At 42.0% G+C, this 10,975-nt stretch overlaps 1 pseudogene; it reads left to right on the top strand.

Moving 5' to 3' along the window:
* The first annotated feature begins 3,964 nt into the window (after nt 1–3,964).
* LOC122077940 lies at nt 3,965–8,260 on the top strand (annotated as a pseudogene).
* The last annotated feature ends 2,715 nt before the right edge of the window (nt 8,261–10,975 follow it).

Genomic DNA, 10,975 nt, shown 5'->3' with positions numbered 1-10,975 from the left:
TTTCCATTTACTGAGGTAGTGAGCTCACCCCTCGTGTTCACACCTTTTTAGATGATTTTACAGGATATTCTGTAAAGGAACCAGTGTCGGGTCCCCTTGACGAAACCTCAGTAGGGGATTTGTGGGTCCCCGAAGAATTCTAACACAGTGAAGGCTGCCCATATGAGGGTTGTGTTGTAGGGCAATAGTGACAGATCCTTTTTACTATACTCTTTTGATTCTTTTAGTATATTTCCCTTTTTGTGCTCTCGATATTTAAATTGCTATTTCTTGTGTGAATATTATGCCTACGGGCCACATGTAAATACTTTATGTATAACTATTTGGGTATCAAGAGTATATGAGAAATTACAAGTAATCATTTATGACAAGACTTTCTTTGTATTATATTATTATATTCCATTGATTACTTGTGACTTGTTGTGCTGTGATTACTGTATCAGATGATCTTGGTGGTTTTGGGTTACCCGGAGGGAACCTGATCACCGGTCCAGTTCTATGTGAACGGGGCGTGACAACAATGGTATCAGAGCGCAATGCTCTAATCACACACAGCTTGTAAGACTAGGTTCTTAAAAACCTAAATTTAGACAAGGGGTTGGGGAAAACTATAAAAGACTTCAAATAAAAATTTAAGAGAGCACAAAACTGGAAAATTATGCCATGATGTATTCATATGTTGGGGGTACCAAAAGTGCACACAAGAATAAGATTACGTAACCACATAAAAATTTTTCATATATATAAGAAGAGAATCCACAACATAAACATATCTAGAAATTTCTCTACACACTAGAGAACTGGTCTAATAATTTTAGACAAGAAAAGAGAATAGAAAAAGAAAAAGAAAAACAACAGTGTTCCCAAAAAAATTACAACCCATATGATAGAAAAGAAAAGAAAGAAAAACGATAATAGTATCACTAGTCCTCATCATCAATGTCATCGAAGTCGATGACCTCCTCCACCTACTCTCTTGAGTTAATACCCAAGAGACGATCATAGTAGTTGAATCGACGGTTCACCAAGTCCCTATCATCCTGTAGATGTCTAAGACTCCTCGCCATGTCCCTAGAGGCTAAGTTCAAAGCATAGTCTACGTCATCGATGTCTATGATCATGCTCGCCTACGTTTCCTTCATAGCTGCCTGCCCTGTCAGGAGCTTTTCCTTACCCTCCTTAAGTGCCTTCAAACTAGCCATCATACCCCAGAAATCAAACCCTCTACCTGGAGATGGTGGAACTGCTCTGAGCAGGACCTCATCCTCCATCTCCACATCCATCTCTATATCCTCCTCCTCCTCAGAGATATAGTCCTCATCCTCCTCATCGTCACCAGCCTCTTCCTGGGCTGCCACCCCCACCACTGGCTCCATCAGATGGAATAGCTCCATCTTATGCAAGATGCCCCAGGAAAATCAGTTCGAGGGGGCACTACCCACTTCACCCTCAAGGTTAATGTGAAAGTACTCAAAAATCTTAGTAAGTGATCGAGAGTAGGGGTAGTTACCGTCTGCAGGATGGGCTGCATGGTACTCCATCTCCTTCATGATCACATATGGAAGGCACAAGCATGGAGGACCATCTAATGTAGTGTAGAGGCAGTAGCCACATAAGCAGCCATGAAGTTCACCTGGTTCCGGTGCCCAGCTTGAGGAAGTAGGTTGAACTGAGCCAGGTGGCTAAAAACTTGAACCTCGGCATGATAGGAAGTCTCAGACTCTAGTCGGACCTCGCTACCATAGATGATCTGGTAGACATGCCTCTGGGAGCTCTCACTCATATAGGGACCCAAGGCCTTACCCCTTGGAGGGCAATAGTACCATGTACCCTCCAGTGACATGCCCAGGATCTCCACCAGTAGATCAATGGGAAGCTTAATGTTCTTACCCTTTACTCGACTAGTAAGGGTGTACATCCTATCATCATAGACCACCTCCAAGTTGCAATAGAATAGCCTCACGAGGTTGGGATAGCCACGACTATCAAAGGATAACATAGATTACCAACCAAGGGCGATGAATTGCTTGAGTAGCCGAACTCGAATGAAGTCCTCTATTATAACAGTTTTCTCCAACAAGATGGGCCTCTTCTTGAATTCAACCCAAGAGCATGTTGCCTTAAGACTGCGAAACACATTGTCATCAGAATCCTCGAACTCCTTGGATAGGCCAGGTCGAGCCCATGAAGCAGAGGAGCCGAAAGCAGAACCCCTCTTTCTCCTACTGGAAGCATGCCCGCTTCTAGATGAGGAAGGTACTCCTTTGCCCTTGCGAGATGACATTCTAAAAATTTGGAAAAGAAATATGAGGGAAACAAATAAAGTACAAAATGTGAATTTTGAAACAAAGGATGAAAGTAAGGTACAAGTCAAAAGTCGTAAAGAGTGATTAGTGGAAATGACAACTCTAACAAAACACATTGAGTGGGAAGTGGTGTTTTGACAAATAAAAAGGAGAGAGTATATAGTGAAGAGCCACAATCACAATGTAATGAAATGCATATAAGTGTGTTTTGACAAATATAAGTGTGGTAGATTGCCAAAACCACACAATTGACGAGTAAATATCATGAAGTCATGACACTTGAAGTATCATACAAGTATGATATAAGAGAGGAAAGAAATTATGAAATACATAGATATAAATAAATATCAAGTTGAAGACCATTGAGGAAATTGATAGATTTTTCATAAAGAACAGTAAATGGGGAAAATTTCACAAGTGTAGTATGACCTAGCATATCAAGTGCAATTACAAAATCATTGGCAATGACATGTGAGAAAAGGGAATAATTTCATGAAAAATGTGTGTAATTGGCATATTGAGGTACAAGTGAAAGCCCCAAATTTTCCAAGAACACTAACCTAGAAATGGGGGTAAACTCATGCCAAGTGTGGAAAGTGATGCATATGTACAATGTAGCTTTCTTGCCACTAATGCATAACTAAATATGAATGTATAGGCTCATTCAATCTTACATTGTGCAAGGAAGAAAAGGAAAAGGGGGGAAAACCCTAAAACAACAAAGATTTTGGGAAAATAGGGATTTCAGTTCATATAGATGATATAAGTGATGATTAGAGACAAGAAACACCAAAGAAACAACCAATCCACATACTACATTCAATTCATTTTGAAGAAATCAAAGGAAAATGGAGTTTTGAGATATTGAGCAAATCAAACAAAAAAAATCCTAAAAAGAAAGAGGTATATCCTACTTACTTGAGGTTGAATGGAGTATAGCGATTGTAGATCCAAGGGAGAGGCGTGAGTAGGGCTGGAAATGGTGCTCTTGGTCACTCCTTGGGTGCCTTAGGTGATTTGGAGAAGAGAAGAAGAAGAGAAAAATGAAAGGTTTTGAAAATGTGGGCTTTTCTGCCCTTAAAACAGAATCTACGACAAGACCACCGACAGGTCATAAAAATGACCCACCTGCCAATGTGGGTTTTTGGGCCGAAAATCCCTGAATTTTTGGGGATTTGACTTTTAAACTTTGTAAACCCTATTTTTATGAAAATTATGAGATGATGTGCAATTAATTTTCATGCATACCTATATGAAGTGAGTATGATACCATATGGAATGCAATGTGTGGATGCATACTATGATGATCAAATGCACTAAGATTGTGTAATGGGAGGCATGATGTGAAATTGATTTGTGCTTATATGAAATAAATGTGAAACTTAAATGTACCAAATCTTGATGCAATCCAGGCACGAAGCATTATAGTACATACTAGATCCAACAATAATGCCAGAGGGGCCCCACGTCGTTCCCGTCATGTTGGACGACCACCTGACCCATGGGAACCTTGACCACGGGTGAGTCCTAGACAAGAAGATATAGTTGAGGGCTCACCTACCCCTAAAATTTCAGATCCTCCTCCTATAGTTACTCCCAATGATGTTGCGACTCTTATCCAATAATCACAACAGGCTTTCCAACAATAGTAGACTTTCATGAATGCTATACAGCAACAACTGCACCCTATGTATATGGGTCAACATCCTCGCATGGTACCTTTCTCACAAGATCCTCTTGTTATACCTAGTGTTGGAGTACAGTCGGAGGATGCTTCTCCTCGAGCGCCACCTTTTGAGACACAAGGGAGTGCATTACCTGAAGTACCACCACAAGATCAACCTGGAGGTACTCCACCTAGGGTTACTTCACAGTTTCCTCCTCATGGCACTCCACCATATATGGTGCCTCCCCCATACTAGTATTATCCGGCATATCCTCCATACTATCCACCAATAATCACTACTCCAAGGCTGGTGGAATCAGTTAAGAGACACTTGCCACCTATCTTCGCTAAGGTGGGGAGTGATCCTCTAAAGCCGCATCGGTGGATCCAAAAAATGGAAAAGATATTCGAGGTGGTGGAATGTATAGAACCTCAAAAACTCATCTGTGCTGGGTTACAGTTAAGAAATGAAGCCGATTCATAGTGGAAGGCTTCTAAGCCTATCTTGTTGGCAACCCATCCAGATCCAACATGGGAACAGTTCAAGGAATTGTTCCTATCGAATTATTACCCCTCAAGCTTCAGAGATCGAAAGGAGACTAAATTCTCAACTTTGACTCAGGGAAATAAGTCTATCCTTGAGTATCAGCAGAAGTTTGAGGAATTGTTTTACTTTGCCCCTTCACACATGAAAACAACAGAGGAAAAAGAAAAGAAATTTTTGAAAGGGCTAAAAGTATCTATTGGCACAATTTTGGGGGCTATGGACTTGATTGATTTTGCTCAGATTGTCCAGAAGGCCAAGACTATAGAAGACAAGCAGAAGGGAGAGTCTTCCACTACACTTGGACTTTGGAAGAGATCCAATCCCTATGCAGATTCAGGCAACTTGAACAAGAGTTTTCGTGGTCCATATAATTATGGTCCATCATATCAGCAGCCCTATAGGTCATCCGATTACATGCCCCGACCAGCCAATAGACTGGGTACTACCTCTTTTCACACGAACACTAGCATGGTGCCTACGGCTCTGCGGCCACCTTGACCTCCTAATACACAGAGCCAGATACAGAGGCCAGTATCAGTGCTGGCCTCTCAAAATGGGTGCTATGCTTGCCATTCACTTGGGCATTTTGCAAAGGATTGCCCATACAAGCAAGCTGTGGTGTAGAACCAGCCTCCTATTGATAGACCTGCCTTGACTCAAGGTGGTCCACCTCAAGGAAGAATGCATGCTTTGTCAACTGAAGAAGTGGAGGCAAGCCCCGATGTTGTAGCAGGTACCCTATCTATCTTAGGAATGCCAGCTTATGTATTATTTGACTCTGGTGCATCACATTCCTTTATATCTAAAAGATTTTTTAGTAAGATTGATGTGACACCTAGGGCTTTAGAAAGTAAATTGATTGTTAGCACACCTACGGGTAAGGTAACATAGTTGAATGAACATGTTACATTGAGATAGGTGGGAAGAAGCTGGATGCTCAACTTATTAATTTTAATATGCAGAATTTTGATATTATATTGGGTATGGATTGGTTATCTACTCATCAGGAAAATGTCATGTGTGCCAAGAAGCAAATTAAAGTGGTGAGTGATGATGGTGAAGAGCTTGTGTATCAAGTGGATAAGATAAAACGACCTAGAAAGATTCTTATCTCCACATTACAGGCGGTAAGATTATTGGAAGACAGATGTCTGGGCTACCTAGCTTCAGTACAAGATGTAGGAGCAAAGGTCACACCATTAGAAGAATTAAATGTAGTTAGGGAATTCCTCGATGTCTTTCCAGATGATCTAACTTGGCTTCCACCTAACAGGAAGTTAGAATTTGCCATTGATTTGGTTCCTGCAGCAGCACCAGTGTCTAAAGCTCCATACAAAATGGTACCACCCAAATTAAAGGAGTTACAGACTCAATTGTAGAACTTACTAGAGAAAGGGTTCATACGCCCAAGTGTTTCTCCTTGGGGTGCCCCAGTTCTATTTTTCAAGAAGGATGGGAGTTTGCGTATGTGCATCAATTACCGAGAATTGAACAAGTTGACCATCAAGAATCAGTATCTGTTATCATGCATAGATGATCTTTTCAATCAGTTGCAAGGTGCTAAAGTGTTCTCCAAGATTGATCTTAGGTCTGGTTATTACCAGCTCAAGATAATGAGCAGTGATATACCCAAGACGGCTTTTAGGACACGATATGGGCATTATGAATTCCTAGTGCTGTCCTTTGGGCTAACAAATGCACCAGCAACCTTTATGGATCTGATGAATCGAGTATTTTATGATGTTCTTGATAAATGGGTCATCAGTTTCATCGATGACATCCTGATATACTCAAAAATAGAAGAAGACTATGCGCAACACTTGCGAATGGTACTTCAAAGATTGAGAGAACAACAGTTATATGCAAAATTCAGCAAGTATGAATTCTCATTGAAAGAAGTTGGATTCTTAGGGAACATACTGTCTGAGAATGGGATCAAAGTTGATCCAGGGAAGGTAAAAGCAGTCGTAGAATGGGAAGCTCCCAAGAATGCCATGAAAATCAGGAGTTTCTTGGGATTAGCAGGCTACTACCGGCTATTCATTGAGAATTTTTCCCGAATTGCCACCCCAATGACCAGCTTGACCAGAAAAGGGGTAAAATTTGAATGGTCAAAGAAGTGTGAAGATAGTTTCCAGGAACTAAAGAAACGATTGGTGTCAGCCCTAGTACTAACGATACCAGAAGGTATTGGTGGGATGACAATTTACACGGATGCCTCTAGAATTGGATTAGGTTGCGTTCTTATGCAACACGGCAAGGTAGTGGCTTATGCATCTAGACAATTGAAGGAGTATGAAAAGAACTATCCTACTAATGATCTAGAGTTGGTGGCAGTTATCTTTGCCTTGAAGATATGGCGCCATTACTTGTATGAGGAAAAGTGTGAGATATTCAGTGATCACAAAAGTCTCAAGTACTTCTTCACCCAGAGGGATCTGAACATGAGATAGAGGAGATGGCTAGAACTCATGAAGGATTATGACTGTGACATATAGTACCATCTAGGTAAGGCTAATGTGGTGGCTGATGCATTGAGTTGGAAAGCTCAAACTGTATCACTTGTCTATTCGGCTACCAGCCCACAACTTAAGCAAGAAGCCATATTAATGGATGAGATCATTTTGAATGAGGGATCTACCTTAGAGCTTGATCAGTAGCCTAAGGATATTAAGCAGTTAACCTTATCCCTGGAAGACCTATAGCTGCAACCATCTATCAGGTACAAAATAATCATGAAACAACCCATGGATCCTGACTTGTAGAAAATCAAAGTTAAAAATTCAAGACCAAAGGATGGATGATCCTGACTTCACAATAGCCAACGATGGAGCACTATTGTTTTGGGGTAGATTGTATGTACCTAATGACATGGGGATTCAAGACAAGATAATTAAGGAAACACATAGTTCTGAGTACACGCTTCACCCCGGAAGCAACAAGATGTATAAAGAACTTAACCAAAGTTATTGCTGGCCAGGGATGAAGATTACACATTGCACAGTGTCTTATATGTTAAAAGGTTAAGGCAGAATGACACCAACCATATGGCACTCTTCAGTCACTCCCAGTGCCTGAGTGAAAATGGGACATGATTACAATGGACTTTGTAACCGAGCTACCCGTTCACCCAAGGGAATGGATGCAATTTGGGTGATAGTTGACAAACTTAATACAACTGCCCATTTCATTCCAATCAAGCCTATCTACTCTATGGACAAGCTAGCATAACTTTACATGGAAAATATTGTTCGCTTACATGGAGTACCGGTGAGTATTGTGTCAGGCAGAGATCCAAGGTTCACATCTAAATTCTAGAAGAGCCTCCAATATTCTATGGGAACATAGGTGAATCTAAGCACTGCCTTTCATCCACAGACTGATGGGCAATCTGAATAGACCATACAAATATTAGAAGATATGCTCAGAGCACGTGCAATGGAAATGAGTGGCAATTGGGAAGAAAATGTACCGCTTATGGAGTTTGCGTATAATAATAGTTATCATGCCATGATCGGAATGGCTCCATATGAGGCATTATATGGCAGAAGGTGCAGAACTCCCTTATATTGGGATGATGTAGGAAAATTGTGAATGCTTGGGCTGGAGATGATACAGATGACTTATGATAAAGTTGATGTTATTAGCGAGAAAATCAAGGAGGCCCAATCCCGTCAAAAGAACTATGCGGACAACCGCAGAAAAGATATTGAATTCCAAAAAGGGGAGAAGTGCTTTTGAAGATCTCTCCTACCAAGGGCTTACACAGGTTCCATAGGTTGGGCAAGTTGAGTCTGAGATATGTTGGCCCGTTTGAGATCTTGAAACAGGTTGGCTCAGTGGCGTATATGTTGGCCCTTCTGCCATCTTTCAACAACGTGCACAATGTATTCCATGTTTCAATGCTGAAACGGTATGTACATGATCCATCATACGTGCTAACCATTGAACCAGAGTACTTAGAGGCTGATATGACTTATGAGGAGCATCCTGCTGAAATCTTAGACCACCGGAAGACAAAGACTCTTCGCAACTGATTCATTGCTTTTGTAAAGGTGCGATGGGCCGATCGTTCACTTGAGGAAGTATCCTGGGAGAAAGCAGCTGATATCCAGGCTAAATATCCTCATATTTTTGGACTACCAAGTAACTTCAATTTCAAGGATGAAATTTTTAAAGAGGGGGGGTAGATGTAGAGCCCTGCTCTTTAAACCCAATTTTTTGATCGGTTAGTTCGATTTGGTCTTACAGGGTTTGAACCGAAATAGATTGTTGTCGGTGCCTTATGGTACATGACGACAAGGGTGGCATCGAATATGGGGTGGCCGGATGAGATTGATCCAGTAGCTATAGATACCCAATTTTATGATCCTCCTCTGGCTATAATGAAATATGGATCTTGGACCAACTTCCGACTTCCGACCAACAAAGATGCCGATGGAAACATTCCGCTAACTAAAACCTTGAAAATCCCCACGCGAGAGAGAGGAAGGTCTAATTTTGACTTTTTATATATGAAGGAATCTAGTCAAGTTGACCATACAAATGAATAGTGCTTAGAAATACGATTTTGATGATATACAATACGCCAAAATCGTACCGATGGATCTCCGGCAATCATTCCTGAAAAATCATGTTTTTTCGCGCGCATGTCTTGCCTTCCCCCTCATATGCCACGCGCAAGGACAGTCCCACTGGAAACCTGGAAAAATCCCTCACCTGACCCAAACACCATAAATTTCATCCCCTACCTACCCAAATAACCCCGAAACACTCCCGGGTCTGAAACCCTAGAAATCCCCGCAAGGGAGGGATGGGGTCCAATTTTGATTTTTCATATATGAAGGAATCTGGTCAAGATGACCATACAGATGGATAGTGCTCAGAAATACGATTCTGATGATATATGGTACACCAAAATCAGGCCAGCAGATCTCCAGCAATCATTCATGAAAAATCACGTTTTTCCGCGTGCATGTCCCACACATCGGCTAAGCCTGGCCACCCAACCGGCCGGCCCAGCCAAGCCAACCAAGCCAGTCAGCCCAACTAAGCCAACTAACCAAGCCTGGCCACACACTTGTGCACGGGCCTGCAGCACATTATGCACGGTCTGCTGCAAGCTGTGCGCAGGCCTGCCGCACGTTGTGCGTGGGCCTGCCTCACGTTGTGCAGGGGCCTGTCGCACACTGTGCGGTGGGGCCGCGCACAGCGTGCAAACTGTGCCTGCACACCATGCACACCTGGCCCGCACACCATGCACACTGTGCCCACACACCATGCACACATGGCCACACACCGCGCACATGGCCTGCACACCATGCACACTGTGCCCGCACACCATGCACATTGTACCCGCACACCGTGCACATTGCCCGTATACCCATGCATTCGTGCACCCGTGACATCACCCACACCCTCGGTAAAATTTTCTCACTTTTTTGAAAACTACCTTTTTTGGCAAAATTTTCTCTCTCCTCTCCCTTTTTCAAAAATTGCCTTTTCTGGATAAACTTTGTCTCTCCTTTCACTTTTTTGAAAATTACATTTTCCAAACTTACTCTCTCCTCCTGCTTTTTTAAAAATTACCTTTTCTAGTAAAACTCTCTCCTCCCTCTTTTTCGAAAACTACCTTTTCCAAACTTTCTCCCTCCTCTCGCCTTTTTCAAAAATCACCTTTTCCAAGCTAAAATTTCTCTCTCCTCCCATTTTTTCTAAAGACCCCTTTTACCCACTAGACAAAAGCCCTCCCCACCCACTTTTTCCTTCAACACCCCTTTTACCTATTGGACAAAAATCCTATCTCTTCACTTTAGGAAAGAGTCCCCCTTTCATCCACTGGATAAAGCGATTCCCCCTTTCCTACTTGGTTGAAAAAAAACTATAAATACCCCCTCTCCCTTAGAAAAAAGACACCAACAAACACCTGAATCCCCTTTCAATGTGAAATTTTCATCCCCTCCCCCCTCTTGATTTTCTTCTGATCTTCGAAGCGATCTTCGTTAATATCCGAAAACTCATTCGGATCTTCGAAGTGTTCTTCGGGATCTTGAAGATCTTCAATCCAAATTCTTAGTTAGATCCAGTTTTTATCCAAATATAGTATGTTCTTGAGCCACTTCCCTTGAGTGTTCTTGAGTGTTCTTGAGCTTTCTTGAGATAGAAACCCCCTCTTTTTTTAGGTTCTTCGGGTCTACGAAGAGATCTTTGTTAAGATCTAAAACTCTGTCCGGATCTTCAAAGTGTTATTTGGGACTTTGGAGTTCTTCAATCCATTTTTAGGTCAGCCTTTCCTAGCTGTCGATTCTTCAAAGTGTCCATTCTTTTTTCAAAAATAGCCTTTCCTAGCTGAACCTCTGTCCGAGTGTCCCTAGAATCTTTCCAGGAATAGCCATTCCCAGTGGAAGATTTGCTGAAGTGCCACCTCATCCTATCCCTACCTTAGCCTATCCCTAG

The sequence above is a fragment of the Macadamia integrifolia genome, chromosome 5, assembly GCF_013358625.1.
Source record: "Macadamia integrifolia cultivar HAES 741 chromosome 5, SCU_Mint_v3, whole genome shotgun sequence".
Taxonomy (NCBI): domain Eukaryota; kingdom Viridiplantae; phylum Streptophyta; class Magnoliopsida; order Proteales; family Proteaceae; genus Macadamia; species Macadamia integrifolia.
This window is presented reverse-complemented; position numbering and strand designations above follow the sequence as displayed.